We start from the raw sequence: 23,373 nt of genomic DNA, 5'->3' as shown, positions 1-23,373 counted from the left end.
TCGGGCCCTGCGCGCTGCGCCCCGGGTCAGCGCAGCGGCTGCTCTGAGCTGGGCCTGCACCGTCCGCTGCCTGCGTGGGCCTGAAGGGCGCCTCTGCACTTAAGCCTCGGTAAGTCCCTCCCGCCTCGGGATGTGGACTCACCGCGTTGGGGCCCGAAAAGCCGCAGGCGGGTTTCTCTCCTCGCTTTGGGATTTTGGTGTTTCCCAGGGATCGCTGGCCTTCCCGATGCTTCCGCTAGCTGCGACGGGCTGACCAGCCACAGATCTCTCGCCACCCCAGACAGCTCTTCCGAGCTCCTGGGCCCACTGCCTGGGAGACCTGTCCAGTGGCTGGTCCCGAGGTTTAATGTACCTGTTCATTAGCCCAGGCTCATCTGCAGAGCTGCTTCTCTGTAGTTCCCGTAGTCCTTGTGTCATCCACCGTGTGGATGATGCCCAGCCGAAAACTTGAGTAGCATCCTGGAGTCCTTTTCCTTCTCACCAATGCAGTTGCTGCTGTGGTCTCCCTGTTTCTTTTTGAGGGAAAGTGGCGGTTCTTGCATTTAAAAAAAATAGTTTTTCTCATCTTAATTATATGTAAATATGAATTCAGTTGGCGTTAAGTACCTTCATGATATGTAGCCGTCGCTGTTGCTACACCCTACTTCATTCTCTGCATGTTTGTATGGTTTTTCCAACACCATTTGTTGAATATTACTGATTTCCCTGTTTAGCGGTCTTGGCACCTTTGTTGAACTGATCATACGTATGAGGGTTTATTTCTGGGCTCTCTATTCCTTTATATTGGACTAAATGTCTAGCCTTATGCTAGTACCATAGTCTTTTACTGTATCTTTGTAGTAAGTTTTGAAGTCAAGAAGTCTTGAGTTGGCCAAAATTAGTATTTATCATGTTTATCTTGGCTGTTGGTGGTCCTTGAAATTACATAAGAATTTGAAGATCAGCTTTAAAGTTTCTGAGAGAAAAAAAAAGGCTGTTTAATTTTGATAGAGATTGTAATGATTCTGTAGATCACTTTGGATAATAATGTCATCTTAACTTTAGATCTCCCTGTTTATGAATGTGGAATATTTCCATGTACTTAGGTCTTCATTAACTTTTCAGCTGTTTTCTAATTTTCAGGGTATTTTGATCCTATTGTAAGTGGAATTGCTGTATTAATTTCCTTTCCGTGGTATGTAGGAAACAAAACTGATTTTTGTGTGTTGGCCCTATATCCAGCTACTTTGGTGACTTTATGTGCTCTAGTAAATTTCTTGTGGAGTCTGAGATTTTTCTATGTATAATCATGTTGTCTGTGAATAGAGATAGTTTTACCTCTTCTTTCCAAATTGGATACCTTTGTTCCTTTTTCTTGTCTAATAGCTTTAGCTAGAACATGTGGTACAGTGTAGAACAGCAACAGTGAAAGTAGGCATTCTTAACTTGTGATCTTAGAGAGGAACCTTGAAGTATTGAGTATGATGTTAACTGTGGGTTTTTCATTAATATCTTTATTATTTTGAGGAATTTTTTATAATTTTTTGAGATCTCATAAGTCTATTGTATTCTGTCAAATGCCTTTTTTTGGTGTCATTTGAGATGCTTATCCCCCACCCCCTTATTTTATTAAGGTGATATATTACAATGATCTATTTCATGTTAAAACACACTTGCATTTCTGCATAAATCCCATTTAGTCATGGTGATTCTTTTAACATACCTTTATTTATTTTAAAAATATGCTTTTAGATTTGATCTGCATATGTTATTGAGGGTTTTTACATCTATATTAATAAATAATGGGTTCTAATTCTCTTTACTTGGGTTCATCTGATTGACATGAGGGTCATAAAGCCTTCATAGAATGAGTTTGGAAGCATTCCCTCTTCAATTTTTTGGAAGAGTTTGAGAAAGATTAGTGTTAATTATGGAAAGTTTGGTACAATTTACTGGTGAAGCCATCTGGTGCAGGATGGCTTGATGTTGGGCTGTTTTGGTTAATCAATCTCTCTTGTTGTAAATTGCTTCGATTTTCTATTTTTAAATCAGTTTAGGTAATTTTGAGTTTCAAAGAATTTGTCTTTTATGTTCTATATTATTGGCATACAGTTGTTCATAGTTTTCCTTTATAATTCCTTTTATCTCTGGAATAGTGGAAGTAATGTCTTCTCCTTTCTTGTTTTAGTTATTTGCATATTCTCTATTATTGTCAGTCTAGCTAGATGTTTGTTGATATTGTTGATCTTTTCAAAGAAACAGCTTTTGATTTCATTGACTGTTACCCACTCTGTTTCTATTCTATTTTGTTTATCTGCACTCTAATCTGTACTATTTCCTTCCTTCTGCTAGCTTTTTGTTTGCTGCACTTCTTTTTTCAATTTCTTTTTTTTTTTTAAACTTTTTTTTATAGAGGCATGTTTTTTTATTTATTTATTATTTATTTGTTTGTTTTTGTTTATACATGCACTGGGTACAGTCAGAAGCACGGGAGGGTGAGAGAATTCACCAGAGCCAGAGCGGGGAGCAGAGCAGGCAGAAGGACCGAAGTACACTGCTGAGGGGAGCAGCGGGCGGCAGGAGAGGTCTGCGCGCCATGTGGGACCCTCCTCTGGTGGCGGGGGAGCAGCCGGGGAACGAACCGGCGCCACAGAGGATGCAGGCAGCTTTGCAACCCAGAGCTCAACCACTGCGCCACCGGGGAGGCCCTCTTTTTTCAATTTCTTAAGGCATAATGCTAAGATGCTGCTTTGAAAGTTTCTTCTTTTTTTATTGTAGCCATTTACAACTATTATTTTACTTCTGACCATTGCTTTTGTTGCATCCTGTAAGTTTTGGTATGTTATTTCATTGCTTTCTAATTTCCCATTTGATTTCTTCTTTGACCCATCAGTTGTTTAATAAGAGCATGTTGTTCAATTTCCACATATTTGTGATTTTTCCCATTTTCCTTCTGTTACCTATTCTAACTGCATCACATTATGGTTGAAGATTCTTAATATCTCTTCTTTTAATCTTTTGAGACTAGTTTTGAAATCTAACATATGGCCATCCTGGAGAATGTCCCATATGAACTTGAAAAGAATGTTTATTCTTCTGTTGTTGGGTGAAATGTTCTGTGTATGTCTCTTAGGTCTAATTATTTTATTGTGATGCTCAAGTCCTCTATTTAAGTACTTATCTTCTAACTGGTGATTGTATTCACTATTGAAAACGGGATATTGAAGTCTCCCTGTTATTATAAAATCATTTACAGGTTTCTCCCATTATCCAAAAGTAGAGAATTCCTATAAAACCATGTATGAACTGAAATGGCATCCGCGAAGAAGCAATTATTACCCATTTATAAGGAAAAATTTTAGTGTTTCTAGACCCAAAAACAATAAACCAGATCATGCTAAGTAACATATAGATCTAAAATAATACTATTAAAGCAGGAATGACATGATAAACACAGCCTGTGTAAAATTCTTTTTTTTTTTTTAAGATTTATTTATTCATGCATACAAGCACTGGAGTACAGGCCAGAGGCGTGGAGGTGAGACGATTCACCAGAGACAGAGTGGGGAACAGAACAGGCAGACTGACTGAAATACACTGCTGCGGGGAGCAGTGGGCAAGACAGGAGAGGTCTGCTGGGGATCAAACTAGTGCTGCAGTGGCTGTGGATAGCTTCATAGGTTGCATCCCAACCCCTTGCACCACCAGGGAGGCCTCTGTGTAAATTCTTTATTAGGGAAGAAGCTTGGTAGTACTCAAGTGCTTGAGTACTTGGTGCTCAGGCTCTGTGCTGCCTCTGTAAATGCTTGCTGCAGAGGCTCCCTGCAGAACACCTTTGGCAACTAAATCAAAAGTGAACATCTTTAGATTTCTTTCAGTTAGTGAAGACATACTAATGCAGGTCTTTCATAAAAACAAAGTAGCATAATGCAAACTTTTGAGAAGCATCATATACCTACTTGTATTCCTCTCTTAGATTCCTGTCCAAGATTCATGTGTTTTGAGCATCTGTTACTAGGTGTGCAAATGTTTATAATTATTACACTATCTTTATACAACCTAATATATGATGTCATTTGTCTCTTGCAACTTTTTTTTAAACCTATTTTGTATGAGTGTATTGTACAACCAGCACTTTTCTTTTGATTACTATTTACGTGAAATCTTTTTTTTTTTAACCATTTTATCTTTGGGGCTAAAGTGCGTTTCTTCTAGACTGCATGCAATTGGCTAATTTTGAAAAATCCATTCTGCCTATCTCTGTCTTTTGATTGGAGAGTTCATGACATTTACTTTTAAAGTAATTACTGACAAGGAAGGACTTATTTCAACCATTTTGCTATTTGTTTGCCATAGGCCTTATAATTTTTGTATCCTTTATTTCCTGTTACTGCTTTTTTTCTGTGTTTACTTAAATTTTTTTTTTTTTAGTAAACCATTCCGATTCACCGATTTCCTTCTGATATTTTATTGATGGTTGCCATGGGAATTACATTTTACAGTCAAAAGTTATGACAGTCTAATTGAATTAATACCAACTTCATACAAAAACTCACATATACAGGTCTGTTCCCTTTTTCTGTTATTAATATTATAGTCTTAATCCTTATTCAGTATGTGCCCAAAACTATGGGTTATATTTTAGGCATTTGTTTTTTCAATTATGTAGATAATAAGAAGTGGCATTACAAACCATAATTGTAGTAATACTTGTTTTTATAATTGCCAAAGTGTTTATCTTTACCAGGGATAGTCATTTCTTCATATGGCTTCATACTACTTTCAAGCATCCTTTCATTTCATTTCAACCTGAAGGATTTCTTTTAGCATTTCATAAGGGCAGATTTAAGCGGTAACAAATTTCCTTAACTTCTTTTAAATCAAGAAATGTCTTACTTTCTTCCTCATGTTTAAAGAACAGTTTTGCCAGATATAAAAATCTCTGTTAACAGTTTTTTGTTCAACACTTTAAAAAAAAAAAAGATTTATTTATTTATGCATACAAGAGTTGGGGTTACAGGCCAGAGACGCGGGGTGGGGGGAGGAGGATTCATCAGAGACAGAGAGGGGAACAGAACTGGCAGATTGACTGAAATACACTGCTGAGGGGAGCAGCGGGCGAGACAGGAGAGGTCTGCTGCGCCATATGGGTCACCTCCCTGGTGGGGGATTGAACTCATGCTGCAGTCGCTGTGGGTAGCTTCATATTGCTGCGTCTTAACCCCTTGAGCCAGGAGGGAGGCCCCTGTTCCACACTTTGAATCTTATGGATGTACTGCTCTGTGGTCTCCGAGATTTAAGATGAGAAATTGGCTGATAATCTTATTGAGGATCCCTTATATTGACAAGTCTCTTCACATACACGCTTGTTTATGCTTTCAAGATTGTCAATCTTCAGTTTATTATTCTTTCTCTTCTTCTGTTTTGTCCTCCTGGGACTTCCACAGTGATATGTTCTTGCTCTTGATAGTGTCGCAGATCTCATAGGCTCTGCTCATTATTCACATTTCTTCATTCATTTTTTGTTTTCCTGTTTCTCAGATGGAGTAGGAAGCACATGGAATCCACTTTTCTACTTAGACAACAATTGTACTGGCAGTATCTGCCTGAAATAACTATGTGGAATTCTGGAGTCTTATTTGAATGCTTGCATCTTCCAGGGGAAAGCTTGGTTGATAAATTGAGTTTCATTTCAGTCAATGTGAGCCTCTAGTGTGATATAACACTTACCCATCTCCTACCTCTTAACCTGTGGCAGGCAGCCATTTTCACATTCTTGGTAGGGTTTGTTGGAGCCAGAATAGAAAATAACCTTATTCTCTAAATGCTGGGATTCTTGTTCTAATGGCAGCTTTTGAATTCTGAGTTGCAGGCACAGAGATTGGCTGCCATTGTTTTACCTCATCAGCTGAACTGATTTCCAAGGCATTTAAAAGAACAGCACCTATTTTTTGTTTGTTTGTTTGGTTGGTTGGTTGTTTTCCCAACCAAACATTTAAGGATTAGTATGTTCAAAAGAAACCATTTATATGGGGAAAATTAGAAAGCCATCACTTAGCCAGAGAAAGATACAGGCTCACAAAATTCCTGAGTCGACCTCAAGTTTTCACCTCAGGGTGATCCTGATCTCCAGCACAGAGACACCTTTCAACAATTAAAAACCAAAGTGCAAACCCTGGTGAAGGGGAAGAATCTGATTTCTAGGGTTATCACATTTTAAGATTCAAATGCCCATTTTTCAGCCAAAAAAAAAAAAAAATCATAAGACATACAAAGAAACAAGGATTAATCCATTCAAAGAAAATAAAGCAAACAAAACCACCCCTGAGAAATCTCAGATATCTGACTAGACAAACATGTTACAATATCTGCCTTGAGGTGCTCACTAAGGTAAAAGAAAATATTAACAAGTCAGGAAAATGATGTATGGAAAAAAGAATTAACAAGACAAGAATTATAAGAAGGAACCTAAATGAAATTCTCAAGTTGGAAAGTAAAGTAACAAAAAATTCATTAGTATTGTTCAAAATCAGATTTCAGACAAGAATCAAAGAAGTTGAAGATATGTCAATTTTAAATACTTCTCTAACTCTTAATTTATTGCCCCTTTTTCTGCACTACTTCAAGCCTTTCTAGTCTTAGGCAGCTTCCAAATTGTTCTATCTATCCCTCTACTTTGCCTATTCTATTCCTATCAGAATAATCTTTTTAAAATTCCAAATTTGATATTGAATCTGTGTTTAAACACCGATCAAATAAGTGTACCCCGGTGTGTATAGACTTATAGTTTCATTTTCCTTATTTTTACATTCAGGATCCTTCTCATTTTGATTATAACTTACCACATCACTTTACCTCACACCAGTCCCACCTTCTACTTTTACACCTAACTGTATGTTCTGAGCTCTGTGTTGTAAAATGTTGAGCATATTTATCACCTAAGATTGTTTACTGTGATTGGCTAACTTATTAAGGTGTTTCGCACTGGTAGGCATTGAAGTAGACTATTGATACAGTCTGTTTTTAGAAAAGACTCCTTGATAAAAACATTATGGATGTTATCACTAATCTATTTAGTCAACAGTAGCATCAGTCTTGGTATTGTATCCAGTGTATTGAAACATGAAGTGTAACATATCACCTGGGAAGTGAGCTGGCTCACAATATTTGATCACTGAAACTTGAGATACAATTCCAGTTCCCAGGAAATAGCCGGTCTAGAGGTACAAACTCGACCTCTTGAGAAAGCAACCAGACAGACCCAGAAAGTAGGAAATTTTGCTCTTTAAGTGGCATGGTTTCTTTAATAAATCAGTGCCTTCTAGTTTTTTTCTAAGGGCTAGATTAAAAAAAAATACTTAAAGGGCATAACCAGGGCTTCCCTTCTGGCACAGGCAGTTGAGCGCCACACTGTGAAGCTGTCAGCAGCCTCTGCAGTGCGCTGGTTCCACCAGGAGAATCCCACATGGCGCTGCAGACCTCTCCTGTCTCACCTGCCGCTCCCCTCAGCAGTGTATTTCGTCAGTCTGCCTGTTCTGCTCCCCACTCTGTCTGTCTCTGGTGAATCCTCTCACCCTCCCAAGCATCTTGCCTGTACCCCAGTTATTGTATAAATAAATCTTAAAAAAAAAAAAAGGCATGACCAAATGCAATGTGTGGCTGTGGGTTGGATACTGATTTGGGGAAAATGAAGTGTAAAATAATCTTTTTTGGTTAACAGAACATTTTTATTATAGCTTGGAATTAGATGATAATAAAATTTACTGAAATGGGAAAGCCAGCTGTTGAAATATTTTTAGGTGGATAGAAAATTTGAATGGGATGTAGGAATTATATGAGGTAAATTTACTGAAATAATAAGGTAGTTGTTAATTGAATAAACCAGATTGCTGAACCGTGTGATCTAATTTTGAAAATATGTAGATACACACAGAAGGCATATATTAAGGTATTAACATTGATGGTGGATATATGATGGTGTTTTTTTAGCGTATATCTACGTGGCATACTGTAATGATTCTATAATAAAAAAATTAAGCTTTGTTAAGATTTACATACATATTTGGGTATACATATGAATAATCCATAGAAGTATGGTCACCAAAATATTAAAGTGATTTTGTCGGGGTTTCAAAATTTGAAGAGATTTTACTTTCTAAAACTATTTATTTGGATACTTAAAAGTGGGTGTGTATTATTACATAACTTTTTAGAGAAAAGGAACAAAGATATTTCCTGCAGGAGTGCAGCCAAATCTATTGTGAGACAAGTCACAAAGAGCAACAGAGCATAGCTTTTTTTGCTTTTTCTTTGGTTGACTTGGATGCAATATCCACAGGAAAACATTGTGAATGACTCACTTCACCAGGAAAAGAGCATATTCTGCTTGAACAAAGGAAGGGAAGGAGTAAGGGAGCGGCCGTGGAAGTGTTTTGTAACTTACCAAGATTTAAGCAGCACCTTTAATCGTTTTTTTTTTCTCCCCAAGCACACTGCAAATTCATTCAGGACCGGGACTTTAAACTTCATTCTATTGTCTTTGCTCTGTATACCGGTTTTGAAGGATTTTTTTAAATGGAACCCCAGCCCTATCTTCAAGTAACCCTCTGAAACAGCCTGGTTCATTTCTGTCCTAGTCTGTGTCTCAAAAACCTCAAAGAGGCAGCCGCGTTGTAGCCAGCGGCCCCTGGACTTAGGAACCAGGAGTTCTGACTGCGAGGCGCGATCTGGCCTCTCGCCCTGGTGTTTGCGAACGAGAAACCCGCGTCCTCCCCGTGCGCGGCGCAGCCCGCGGGATGCTCAGAGGGGCCGATCGCGATCCCAGGCGCCCTGTCGCCCTCCCCGGCGGCCAGGTGACTGAGTAGCGTGGGCAGGTGCTGGCTTGGCAGGGGCAGTGGGCCGACAGGTGAGCGCCTCCGCGGCTGGGCCCGCTCGGGCTCGGGAGGTCCGCGCGGCCCCCGCGCCCGGCCGCAGACCCGGCCGCGGCCCCGCGCGCCCGAGCTTGGCTGCCGCCGGGGCTCCGCGCAGGCGCGGGTGGGCGGGGCCGGGGAGGCCCCCCCCGCCGGGCGGCCAATGGGCGGGCGGGCCGGCCGCGGGCCTATGGGCGGGCGGGCCGGCGCGGCGGAGGGCGGAAGCGCCGCGCTCACGTGAGCGGGGGGCGGGCGCGGGGAGGCGCCGCGGAGGCCCAGGCGGCGGAGCCTCCGGGACGGCGGACGGCGGGCGGCGGAGGAGGAGACGGCGGGTCGGGTAGGGCCGCGTTCCCCCCCGCGTCCTCCTCCTCACCCCCACCCAGCCCGGGGGGCCCCGCGGGGGGCCGGGCCGCGCTCGGAGCCCCCGGGGCCGGGCCGGCGAGGCGGCGCCCCGCTCCTCGGCGGAGCCGGGTTTTGAGGGGAGCCGTGATTGGGGGGAGGGGGAGCCCGGCCGCGGGAGAGGCGCATGCGCAGGCGGGGCCGCCCCGCGCCCCTGCCCGAACCGGTTCCCCCTGTCTGGGCGGGTGTCGGCCGCCCGCGCCCGGCCCTCGCCCCCCAGAAAGCCGGTTTTCCTCTGGACTTAGCTTTCGGGTTGGGTCGTCTTGGGGCGTCTGGCCGCTCCCCCCGCCTCAGTTTCTCCCGGTCGCTCCTGGGAACTGCGCCGGCTCCGAGCCTGGCCGCGGCCTCGCCGGCCCCTGGGCGCCCAGGCTGGGGGGCCTCGCGTCCAGGGTCGCCTTCCCGCCGGCGTTGCTCGCGCTCCTTCCCCACCGGAGTCAGAGCGGCCCCGGCATCCCGCCCTTCCCGTCCGCCCCGCGCCTCGGCTCCCTGCACCTCGTTGCTTTGTCTGGCGAGTCTCGGCGGCCTTGAGGGGCCCGGGAGTCCAGCCGAGGCCGCGCCTCCTTTCCAGGAGCTCGCGGTCCAGGGCCCGGCAGTGCTTTCCTGCCGCGCGGGCTCCTGCTCCTGCCCTCACAGACACCCCGTCCCCCCGGCTCTCCGGCCAGTCCTTTAATTGACACGGGAGCGAATGTCTTAGGAGGATGCCATGTTCAGTGTCATGCTTCTCGGGCCCGCACCGCTTGTGCTGCATTAGTTTACAGCCACGTTTCAACTTGAATTGAGGCGCTTTGGTTTTTGTCGTTTGTAATCAATGGGGGAAAACTGTCAGGGATGGGGATTTACAAGTCATTGGATATCTTCATTCAAATAAAACACATGTGTTTACAGACATGACTGTAGTGAGTGCCTGTGTGTCCAACTGCTTTACTTAGGAAGAAGCCAATGGAGGGTGACTTGAACGGTCCCATAAAATTGATGTTTGTAAAGTAGTTGGAAAAAAGCCTAGATGACAAGGAAGTGGACGTTCAACTTTTTTTTGGGCGAAAGACCTGTTGGCCTTAATCCAGACGGGTATAGGGTACTATTTTAGCTTATATTGAAGGTTTTTGCGGATAGAGTTTACTTATAAAAATGAACAGGGACCAAAAAAAAAAAAAAAAATGAACAGGGAGAGCGTTCTTTATGGTCTTTCTTTGTAGACCACAGTTTGCATTAATAAAAATTGAATCCTTGATTGATTTGTATTTATTGGTAACACAATGTATATGAAACTTTAATACAAATTAACTCAGTTGGTAATTAAAATTGAACTATTGCAACTTTGTGGTACATTTTTCATTTCAGTTTTATAATTGTTTACAGTAAATTAAGCCACTGATATGAAAGGTACATACCAGTCAGGAGGGTTAACCTATCAAACGTGCATTTTGTCATTGGCATTGTGTTTTATTAGCAGTTTACAGGTGCTTAATCTGGGTTAAATAATAATTCAGTGGGCCTCTGTAAAAGTGAAGACACCTGTTTCCTATCTTTTCTACTGCATAGAAGATGCACATCATATACATGAAGGAGGGTGAATTTCCACAAATACAACTGAACTTTACAGCTCAGATTATTTAAAAGAAGTCATTGTCTCTTATTGAGTATGTTCCAGCTGAACTGAAGCCTACTTTGAAGGTCTCATTTCACAGTAATTGTTTTAACAAGTGACCTTTGAGCACAGGCTTCAGAAAATAGTTCAAATTGGAGCTACTGTTGAGTGTCTTTTAGACACTGGTGTGCTGAGGTTCTCACAAAGGCTGCCCATAATGTTGCTTTTGTTTTCCATATAATTATGTCATCAGACTTATCAAATGGAATAAATGAAAGGAAGACTCCTGAAATAATCTTTCTTCGAGGTAGACATCAAATGGTACTAAAGAAGTGCTAATTTAACCAATTTAAAAAGCAGAGTTTGGCCTGACATGTGGATACTTTGTATGTAAATGTCTTGTTTTATTGGGTTTCCATAGTTAGATCCAGAAGAAAGATAATCCAGCTAAGGACTCCGTTTCCATGGATATAAATGAAAAACCCATTATCAACTTAACAGCTGTTTCTACTTTGCATAAACTGTTTACCTGGTTCTCTCACCCCCACCTGGTTTTGTGTTGATCCTGAGATAGTTATTCTTTTGAAAACTTGTGAGTCAAAACAATATTGGGTAAACATTTCAACTTAAAATGTAGCCACTCTTGTCAACACCCTTGTTCCATGTGCAAAGACTGAGGTTCCAAATACAGCCATTTGCAAGTCATGAACACTTTAGTTTATAGAATTTAGCTTGGAATTTTCCCTATTTCCAAAGCAGCCATATAATCATTCTGAGATTGTTATCCATGGGGATTTTTTTGGAAGATTATTCTAGCTTAGTGAAATCATTAAATAGTAAAATTAAGGCCCTCAATTTGTTTTTGAGTTCATGCTTGACATTAAATGATGTGTATCACCTGGACTCAAACACAGAAGATATATAACTTCTTCATTGTACAATTGGGCCACCCATCACTGCAGTCTGCAAGTTTCTGAGAGTTGCTGTTTGGCTGTTAGGTGTCTCTAGTTAAGATTGCATGAGAGTGTGCTGTAAATCACAGCCCTTGGAATCTATCTGATAATGTTATTTGTGGCAGTAAAGTTTTCTCCTGCAAAAATATGGCATTTCATAAGGTACATTAACAAATTAGGTTTTATAGTAACTTAGCAAAATAATAACTCTTAAAGGCAGATAACAATATGACCGTAAAGTTTCTTTCTTGCCATTTTCTCATGTATTTGGTAAACACAACCTGTGGTTATAATCATGTTTTCCAGCTTTTGAGGGTGGCTTTTCTATCAGGAAAAGGAATTGATAATGCAAAATCTTTCTTTGGGAACATTTTAAATAGCAAATGTCATTAATATAAACATCAGTTTAAGAGGCAACATTCAAAGCTAAGTTGAATTAGATAATAGGCATTTATGTAGTGCTACTGAGGAGAATTAATCATTTTAATATTAACCATGGAGATAATAAACTTTCTTTTGCCCTTGAAAGTATACTGATAAACGGATTCTGGCAATTGTGAGAATGTCTCTGAAATTTCTTTTGCTGTGCCTCACGATTTTCCATGGCCAGATGTGCTATATCTGCAGGACAGTTGTATCCTTATTATACCAGCCTGTTGAATTCTCTGAATTGGGGAACAATCTGATTTCTGTTTAGCCTCAAAACCTAATATATCATTCCCTGGTAGAAACAATCTTTTTAGTTTTGCTTTTTGGTTGTGAAAAAAAGGTCTTTTCAGATAGATATAAAACAACTATAGAACTTAATGAAATAGTTGCGAAATTTTTATCTTCTTACACAGTGCCTGTTCCAGTAATGTGAAGGTGCTCAGTAAATATTTATGGATTGCCCTCCCATTCAGCACACTTACTGAATGTCTCACCATGGTTGTGTAACTGCACCAGGGCTTTCTTACACTGGAAGGTGCAGAAAACATGTGTCTTCTTTCATTCATGGTGTCCCTCTACACACTCCTATGAAAATCAGAGATCATAGAAAAATGAAACCTTGTTTTCTGTATCTTCCCCCTGGTTTTGGTCATCAATCAGATGATTTTCTTGCTTAACATTAAATCCATATAGTTTGAGGAAAGAGGGCAACATAAGAATGGAGATGTGTGTATAAACCAGACAATCAGTGCAGGTCCCTGTGACTATTGTGACCATACACCTTACCTAAACTGTTATACTATTGAGAGCAAAAGCTGGGTTTGTTCTCTAGGATCCCATGAATAAATCAGGACTCTGCAAGGCAAGTAAAAATTTATGATAACATAAGACATTTTAAGAATTTTGGTCTTATTTGTAAGGACAATGGGAACTAGTAGAAAAGTGGTAAGGAAAGGAGAGACATGATTATTATGTTGGTTCTTTAGAAAAAATCTGCCTGGTTGAATAAAAATGGAAGATGAGAAGCCTGTTACAGAACCATAGAACTTGTCTAAGAATACTCGTAATTTGAACAAAGATTGATGCAGTGGTAACAAAATGAGTCTATAGATAAGGCTTGGGAAATGAAGATATTGGAATTGAAGATAAATTACAGGCTTCTATTCTGCTCAAACTGGATAAAAGGTGATTGGGTCAGGAACAAATCGTGCTGAAGGTATTTTTTGGATATCATCTACCTTGCAACCATCAGGCACCACCAAGAGCACGGCTGTAGTTGAATAAAGGTGATTTCATTTACTTATTGCATTGAGAGAGAGCCTGCAACATGGAAAACCAAGCATCATCTCATTAAGAGCATGTAAGAAAGAACTTACAAACTGGGCTTGTGTTAAATGATTTGGGGAAGGGGAAAAGAAGCAGAGATTTGCTCTGAATTGGATGCTGTTCATCAAAATGAATAAGAAAAAAATGCATAATTTCAGGAGAAATGAGTAAAACAAGCATTTCAGATCCAAGCGTGGAAAAGTTGCTAATCTAAATGGAATAGATTTATTTTTTTGATGTGGAAGAGAAAGAACTATATTAACTAATGTCCCAAAAGGAGGAAAGGTCTTTGGACAATCCTGCATTGCTAAAAATATTCGTATTTTATATTTATAAAGCACAAATGTAAATTACATTATGCTTTATAAAGTCATCTAGAAAGGGAAAGACAAGTGTACTTTTTCAAATCTATGCTAGTAAGGTCAGAAATATAATCTGTGTGAATAAATAATACATTGATAGTAATTTTCGCCATTCCCAAAGGTAGATTTCTGTTTTGGAAATGGTATCCAAATAATTTAAATATTTAGTTTCAGAGGTGCTGTCTTGAATTGGCATGAATCCAGCATACCTGGAGTTCTGGAAAAAAATCAAAGTGCATTGTCCTGAAATATCAAACAAACATGGGGAAACTATGGCTAATTTTTTTTTTCAGGTGTTAATAGTATTGCACTTGAATAACCAACACAGTTAAATGAAATGTTTTAGGTGTATTTCATCCCCTTTTATTACCTCTTGTACTATTTATTAGAGCTATCAAAATACCAGAAAGATACCTGAAGACTTGGACTTACTTAGCATATGAGGGAATGTAAGCTACTTAATGACCAAGTTTCTTCACTTGTAAAACTGTAACTAGTTACTGCTTAAGTTATAGTTTATGATTGGCAAGCACCTGGCATCCCCACCCCCCACTTCTTTTCCTGGATATCTCTGATTTGCAGTAGAAAAAATTCAGATCGCTCTTACACCAGACTTTTAACTTTTTTTTTTTAAGATTTTTTTTAAAAAAAGATTTTATTTATGCATACAAGAGCTGGGATGCAGGTCAGAGATTCAGGGAGTGAAAGGATTCACCAGAGACAGAGTGGGGAGTAGAACAGGCAGATCCACTGAAATACACTGCTGAGGGGAGCAATGGGCAAGGAGAGGTCTGCAGCGTCGTGTGGTCACCTCCCTGGCCGGGGATCGAACTTGTGCTGCAGTGGCTGCAGATAGCTTCATAGTGCTGCATCTTAACCCCTTGTGCCACCAGGGAGGCCCCAGACTCTTAACTTTTAAAAGTCTTAATAAAGTTTGATTACTCACAATGATGGGAGAAATAACTGAAAACATTAAATCTCTTTTTTAGGTATTTCACTGTATTGATTTTATGAGTTATATCCTAAACAATCCCTTAAAGTTACAATCAGGCTTTACAAACTTAAGACTAGTGGATGGGTAAACAAAATGTGATGTATACATACAATGGGATGGCATTCATTCAGCCTTAAAAAGGAAAAAGGAAATTTTGACTTGAGCTATAAGATTGATGAACTTTGACTTCATTATGCTAAGTGAAATGAACTAGCCACAAAAGGAAAAATTAGTGTATAATTCTACTATTTATGTGAGATACCTGGAGTAGTTAGATTCCTGGAGATAAAAAGTAAGTAGACTTTGGTTAACAGGCAGGAATGCTAGTGTTTGATGGCAACAGTTTCAGTTGGGGAAGATGAAAACATTGTAGAGGTGGATGGGGCTGACATCACACAACAGTGTAAATATGGTTAATGCCACAGAAACTGTACACTTCAGAATGGCTAAGATGGTAGCATTATGTATATTTAACCACAATTTTAAGATTACTTTAAAAAATTTCCAAAAGTTAGATAGCTTTAGGGGCCTCTCTGGTGGCACAAGGGGTTGAGCCTAGCGCTGTGAAGCTGTCCGCAGCCTCTGCAGCATGAGATCAATGCCTGGCCAGGGAGCTACCCACATGGTGCAGCAGACCTCTCCTGACTCACCTGCTGCTCCCCTCAGCATTGTACTTTGGTCTATCTTCCTGTTCTGTTCCCTGGTCTGTCTCTGGTAGATCCTCTCACCCCCACACCTCTGGCCTATACCCCAGTTCTTGTAATAAATAAATCTTAAAAAAAATTAGATAGCTTTAAAAATACTTTGTTTTACAAATTCCTTCATTTCTAGAATTAGTGTATCTAGTTTAAAGAAGTAAATTGTCATAGGTATTGTAGGTTAAATTTTTCTTAAGAGTGACTTTTAGAGGGCCTCCCCTGGTGGCACAGCAGTTGAGCGCTGGGCTACGAAGCTGTCCACAGCCTCTGCAGCGCCAGTTTGATCCCCGGCCGCTGGCGAGGGTCCCAAATGGCACATAGACCTCTCCTGCTGTGCCCACTGCTCCCCTCAGCAGTGTATTTTGTCAGTCTGCGTGTTCTGTTCCCTGCTCTGGCTCTGGTGAATTCTCTCATCCTCCTGCGCTTCTGACTGTATCCCAGTTCTTGTATAAATAAAATTAAAAATAAACAATAAAAATAAATAAAAGAGTGACTTTAAAATAAGCTTTTTTTCTTGCATTGAAGCCCAAGATGATTAAATGTTTTTTTAATTTTCTAAACTAAGCTGAAATTATTCAGAAGGCTTGAATTAATATGGTTTTCTTAGTTCTCTAAAATGAAAAACAGCCTCTAAATTCAGAGTCAGACTTGAAACAAAGACACAGCTATTGTGTAGCAATTAGTGATGATGGAAAGGGATTTATTATTATAAAGAAGGGATGATTTTCCATTGAATTTTATTAAAGTTGTCCTGCCCTTCCCACTGATAGGCTGTGAAAAATTCATGTGAAAACCAGTGCACAGCAACAAACTTCAGAGCCAGGGAAAAAAAGGAAAAAGCTGGTATTAATGTAGTGTGATTTTTAAAAAAAAAAAAAAAAGATTTACTTATACAAGAGGGGGTACAGGCCAGAGATGCGGGAGGCTGAGAGGATTAACCAGAGACAGACCAGGGAGTATAACAGGCAGATGGACTGAAAGCACTGCTGAGGGGAGCAATGGGCAAGATGGGAGGTCTGCTGTGCCATGTGGGTATCTCCCTGGCCAGCCAGGAATTGAACCCGTGCTGCAGAAGCTGCGGACAACTTCATAGTGCTGCGCTCAACCTGCTGTGCCACCAGGGAGGCCCAAGTGTGATTTTTAAATATAATTTGTAAGACTCTACTTGTGCAAATTTTAAGTTTGCAACCCCATAGGAATTGGCCTACTACAGCATCTTCGGGCCTTGATTCCGTTTGCTGTTCATTGTCTTGTACTTCTGAAAGGAAAGTAATCTTATTTAAAGATGTGTTTTAAGGATACAGCTAAGAGCAGCTTAGACAATGGACTGGAATGGGGAGAGAGAATGACAGTAGAGACACAGAGAGAGATACAATCCAGTAAAGGACAGAGGTGCTTAGATATGTGGGTTCGGCTCAGGAGACACCTAGATTCCTGGGTTTGGATCATAGTTTTTTCTGAACTAAAGCAAATTACTGAACCAACCTATGCCTCACTTTGTGATAGGGCGAGGTTGATGTCAAGACTAGTAATAATGCTTGTAAAGCTTCCTAGAACCATGTTGGGCATATAATTGGCACTTGGGAAATAATAAGTTGTATCTCTTTAGATTTAGCAAGATGATTTAAGTGTCCCCTTTAGGTTTCCCTAAAACTGTACTTATTTGCTCATGGTTGAACAACAAAAATGATGGGGTTTGGCAGTTATGATGAGAGTATTTTGGCTCAGAGGGCATCCAAGGTATGTTTCATGGCACAGTGACAGTTGGAAAGTTGGTGAAGAGTCAGTCAGACCTACTCAACAATAGTTCCTGAGTCCCTTCATGCCAGTCACCTATTTCCACAGCCTTGACCATATGTGTGTATTGAACTTGTTTGTCATTTGTTCTCATGTTATTCAGGCTCTACCAATTAAAATACTGGTGGAGGATTATTATTCAGCCAAACAAATTTACTGAGCACTAGCAGTGAATAAAATCATGAAGATTATATGAATAAAAGGGTAAGGTTCCTACCCATATGTAGTTCAGAGGGGTTGTGCATACTCTAGTTGTATTCCCACCATTTACCATGGTGTTTGTATTTAGTAGTTGTTTCTGGAATGGATGGATCAATGTAATGGGGAGGATAAAAGATACAATTTTACTGTGTGATCAGTGCTCTAGTTCTGTGATAGAATTAAAAACTAAACAAAAGGGTTCTAGAAGGAAAAATAAGAATATTGCAGAAAGAAGAATGTTGACTATTTAATTGTATCACCAGATTGCTGGTGGTATACAAAGACTAACTGGGGGAATGAAGACACATTCCTGGCTTAGCCAGTAGCATGAAAAATTGCTTGAAAACAAAAGTACATGGAAAATCTGGTGTGTTGTTTGGTATTATTTTATAGAAGGAGGTAAGACTAGAATGGTAGATTGGCTCCACATTTTGAAGAACTGATGATAAGAGGAGTTTGGGTTTCATTCTGTTTTCAAACAATATAAAGTCTTGAGGAAGGGGTAGATCAGATCAGACCTGAATTTTGTTTATTTTTTTAAAGTTTTTGTTTATACATACAAGAGATGGGGTATAGGCCAGAGGTACGGAGGGGTGAGAGGATTCACCAGAGACAGAGTGGGGAGCAGAACAGGCGGATTGACTGAAATACACTGCTGAGGAGAGCAGCAGGTGAGTCAGGAGAGGTCTGCTGTGCCATGTGGGTTGCTCCCTGGCCTGGATTGAACTCATGCTGCAGTGGCTGCTGATAGCTTCATAGTGCTGAGATTTAACCCTTTCTGCCACCAGGGAGGCCCCCAGACCCGAATTTTAGAAATTAACTATGGGGCCTCAATAATCAATGGGCCAGAATTAATTTGGATAGGGTGACACATGTTGTAGCTAAGTTGAAAGAGAATGAAGTTCTCACGAGTCAGTGACATAAAGGGTAGTGTAGTGACATGGGTATGTTTTAGAACTATAATCCATTAAGCGTTCCAAGGGAGAATGAGAAAATGAGTCAGGTTTGTTTTTTGTTTTTTTTTTTTACATTTCTAACTTGAATAGGGAACCTGCCAGAATGAATATGATGGGAGATGTATCTATTTTTAACATGGAATCAATTGTGAAATGGCCAAGGGCCACAGACAGCACAGCCCGCTTGTGTAGTCTCATAACACCCTTCTCTTAGCTCTCTTATACCAAGCACCATGCTGTTGTAACTGCTTGTTTACCTGTCTATTTTTTCTACCATTGTAAGCTTGTCAAAGGTAAAGCATACCTATTATTGCTTACCATAACTCTATGCCTAGTTCCTGGCCTGTGTCAGACACAATACTGAATAGAAAACATAAATATCCCCATGAAATGAGGCAGGAAAGACGAGGCAACAGTATCATCAGCATACAATAGAAAGTCATAACCACATGAGCTCAAAGAGATAGCAGAGAAGTACGGAAAAAGAATGGGACAGGATGGAACTTTTAAAATGGACAGAAGAAAAGGAAGCAAAATGACAGCAGAAAAAAAGGCAGTCAGAAGTAGAAAATTGAAACAAAAACATCGAGTTTCAAAATAAGGAAAAAGTAAGCATTTTCGTTTACTTCAGTTAGTACAAGATGAGAACGGAAAAGAACTTTTTTGGTTTTGAAAGTTTCTGTTGTTCATTTTTAAAGGCGGTTCAGTGAGAGTTGGTGAGAGGTAGAGGAGTCAGAATTTTGAGCGAGTCTGCTCAGTGAGAGTGGGGATTCCCATTGAAGTGTTACAGGTGGAGGCAGTTAATACCACTTTCAGGAAAAACTTCAGGAAAACCTAGAAAATGAGCCTGAACCCTGGACTAATGACTCATAACTGGCCATTTATTTCTCTGAAGCATGTCAAGTTCAGTTTTTTTAATCAAGCTAAGTAGGTCACTTAATTGGGAGATGATTTTTGCTTCTGATTGCATTTTAGCAAATTCACGCCACTGCAAGTGCACTGTTTATGTTACTGCTCCAAATGTAAGTACCTAGAAACAATAGAAATACCTGTCCAAAAATGAAAGTTTAATTTTTTTAAAGATTTCTTTATGTATGAATACAAGAACTGGGGTACAGGCCAGAGGCATGGGAGGGGGGGTGAGAGGATTTACCTAAGACAGATTGGGGAAGGCCTCCCCTGGTGGCGCAGGCAGTTGAGTGCAGCGCTGTGAAGCTGTCCGCAGCCTCTGCAACGCTGGTTTAATACCGGCCAGCCAGTGAGGGTCCCACATGGGCGCAGCAGACCTCTCCTGTCTCGCCCGCTGCTCCCCTCAGCAGTGTACTTCATTAGTCTGCCTGTTCTGTTCCCCCTCTGTCTCTGGTGATTTCTCTCACCCTCCCGCGCATCTGGCCTGTACCCCGGTTCTTGTATAAATAAATTTAAAAAAAAGACAGAGTGGGGAACAGAACAGGCAGAATGACTTGAAATACACAGCAGCGGGTAAGACGGGAGAGGTCTGCTGCGCCATGTTTGTTATCTCCCTGGCACGGGATGGAACTTGTGCTGCAGTGGCTGAGGATAGCTTAGTAGTGCTGTGACTTAATCCCTTGAGTCACCAGGGAGGGAGGCCCCTAAAATAAAAGTTTTTAAAGTGTAAACATGGATCATCCAGAAATGACTGCTTTTGAAATAACCATCAAAAGAGCCTTTATGATCAGCAGTCCTCTATTTCACTCTCCATTAGCTGGGTCTAGAGTGTTTAACAGTAGGTTAAAAATGAAAAAAGGAATCTTCATTCAGCAAGACTGAGGTGCATTATTTCCTGTGGTCTTTGCAGAAGTTCATGGTGCATAAAATTGTCACTTATGGCTCAGAGGAGTGACTTGGGGGCAAAAATGAACAGTTAACAGTTTCGATATGAAACCATTTTTCAATAATACTCTACTGATTTTTTGTCTTATTAAGGGTAAAAGTAACGAAAGAATAGGTGCAATAAAAAATACAACATGAAAAAATACATATCATGATCTAACTTTGGGTACAATGTAGAGGTACATAATTACCATACTTGATCATTTAAAGTGATTTATTAGGGCCTAACTGATGGCCTACAGGTTAAGTCTCAGGACTATCACACTACCACCTGTGGTCTGAGTGTGATCTCTGGCCAGGGAGCTGACCCACATATGGAGCAGCAGACCACTCCTGTCACTCCTGCTGATCCCCTTAACAGTGTATTTCAGTAGATCTGCCTGTTCAGCTCCCTACTCTGTCTCTGGTGAATCCTCTCAAACCCCCCTGCCCCCACCTCTGGCCTATACCCCAGTTCTTGTATGCAAAGATAAACAAATATTAAAAAAAAAAAAAGGTAAAGTGACTTATTAAAGGGATTGTACAGAAGGAACTTAAACTCATCAATCTGGCTCTGTTCATAACTGAACATGTTATAAGGGTCTCAGCTTGTCACTTGCATAAAAGGGGACAAACTCTTAATGCCTCCCAGATGCCAGGGAGTTCATATATGTGTTACTTAAAATGCAGTGAAAATCCTTTACTATATAGAACTGTTAGGATGATAAAATGAGTTAAATAACGTATGCTATAGATACATTACTATATAAGACTTTATTATAAAAAGGTAATCATTTTTTTATTCCAAGTATTCCTTTGCATTTATGTAGATATAAGCAAATTAAAATGTGGAATTAGGAAAGCTATGTATTTTGCCCTAATACTGCATTTCCTAAATTTTATTATCTACATCAGTTGATATTTGTTAATTCTTTTAAAATTGAAAGATTTTGAAAAACTAACTACTGTGAATTTACAGCATCTATGTGCATTGTTAACTGCTGAGTTTTCCATGTGTTATTTATCCTCTTAGTAATTTTTGTAGTAGCTCTAGGAGGTAAATAATATACCATTTCACTTACTGAAACTGAGGCTCAAAGCGACCAAACTCACACTAATAAGAAGCAGAACCAGTGTTCTAATTTGGGCTTTTCCCAACTTCTAATTGAGTCACATCACAGATATGACTTGTCAGTCCATATGGATTTACCTATTCATTGGGTGGCTCGTGTTCATTTCCATTTTCACTTGTCTCATTTATTTCGCAAATATTTGAGCACCTACTATGTAGCAGACATTCTTCCAGGTAAAGTGATTCAGCATAAATTTAATAAAACAGGCAAAAAAAGTCTCTGCCCTTGGGGTGCTTAGGTTCTAGCTAATATGATGCTTAAAGGATTAAAATGTAAAGTGTGTCTAATGGTGATAGTTGGTATGGAGAAAGGCAGAAAGAGGGATTTGGGGGGCAGAAGTTTGTACTGTATGAGAATTAGAATTACAGTCTGACAGATAAAGAGTTAGAATCGGGGCTTCTTGTGTAACTGATGGAATTAAAATGAAACCTCAGAGATTGTGAATATGACAGGATTTTGCTAATACACTACCTAGACATTTCCTTTTAATGTGAAGGCCAGAGAAGGGTTAGTCTTATCCAGAGCCCATGTTGCTCATGGACTCCCCCCTTCCCATCTGCCCATGTAGGACAGCGAAGGGGAGTCGTCTTATATAACTTTCCCTGTACTGCTTAGTGTTTTGGTAAACCTCATACCCACTGAGTGAATCAGTTGCTTTCAGGTGCCAAAACAAACTGCACTATCTTATAAAGTGCATTTTCTTATCGCCCCCTCAAAGAAATTAAATTGAACTTTGAGCCTGCCAAATCTCCCCAGTTTCATAGTGTAGATACCAGCGTATATTCTTCCTGAGTCCAGAGGATTATAGGAAGCTGTCAGTGACTACATCATAACTCTAGAGGGCTTTCCCAGGCCTGCCACTGTTCTTTTCATCACTTTATAGAAGGTGGAGAAAAGGAATAAGCTCTGAAAGTACAGATTCTTAAATATGAATACTCCTTTGCCCAACCAATGTTGAGTGTTTGGGGGACAAGACCCCAAATAGTGGCATTGGAAAGACTTTATAATCTAATGGAAGGAGCATGGCCTCTGGAATCACAGATAACTGGGTTCAGTTTCTAGCTTTGCCTCTACCCAGTTAAAATCAGTATCATTAATAAATTATAACATTTCTCTAAACCACAGTTTCCTCATCTATGAAATAGATCAGTGTGGATTAAATTAGGAAGTTCTCACCATCAACGTGTAATACAACCATAGATACTATAAAAAATGTAAAATGCTATGGAAATAAAAATAAGTCAGTCTATTCATTTGACTCTGGGGTGACACCAGGCAGGTAGACAGAAGCCTACAAGGAAATGGAGGGTAGACCATGAGTGGTGAGTTGGAGTTGATGGGGAACAGAAGCCAGTAAATCGCTTAGAAAGAGGGTCTTAGGAGGTATCAACCTGGAACTACTTAGGTGTACATTCTCAACAAAGACATTACCTCCTCTGATATTTTTCTTTTTTTTTTTAATAGAGGCATGTTTTTATTTATTTGTTTGTTTGTTTGTTTTGTTTATACATGCACTGGGTACAGTCAGAAGCGCGGGAGGGCGAGAGAATTCACCAGAGCCAGAGCGGGGAGCAGAGCAGGCAGAAGGACCGAAGTACACTGCTGAGGGGAGCAGCGGGCGGCAGGAGAGGTCTGCGCGCCATGTGGGACCCTCCTCCGGTGGCCGGGGAGCAGCCGGGGATCGAACCGGCACTGCAGAGGCCGCGGGGATCGAACTGGCGCCGCAGAGGCCGCGGGCAGCCCCGCAACCCAGCGCTCAACCACTGCGCCACCGGGGAGGCCCTCCTCTGATATTTTTCTTAACTCTCCATGTTGA

The 23,373-nt window shown here is 40.7% G+C and overlaps 1 protein-coding gene across 2 annotated transcripts in view; it reads left to right on the top strand.

The window, feature by feature from the left end:
* The first annotated feature begins 10 nt into the window (after positions 1-10).
* Positions 11-23,373, top strand: part of RABGAP1 (RAB GTPase activating protein 1) — a 151,262-nt gene continuing 127,899 nt past the window's right edge. Inside the window, exon 1 of one of the 2 annotated variants that reach the window (XM_054689760.1) lies at positions 11-109. The gene's annotated coding sequence lies outside the window, so the exon portion shown is untranslated. Of the gene's footprint in view, positions 110-9,157; positions 9,226-23,373 lie in introns of those variants that run through there. The other variant, XM_037494407.2, reaches the window with a different exon arrangement.

Source organism: Talpa occidentalis, unplaced genomic scaffold (assembly GCF_014898055.3).
Source record: "Talpa occidentalis isolate TD23 unplaced genomic scaffold, MPIMG_talOcc4v2.1 talOcc4.7, whole genome shotgun sequence".
Taxonomy (NCBI): Eukaryota; Metazoa; Chordata; class Mammalia; order Eulipotyphla; family Talpidae; genus Talpa; species Talpa occidentalis.
The sequence above is the reverse complement of the archived record's forward strand: the minus strand, read 5'-3'. Positions and strand labels throughout refer to the sequence as shown.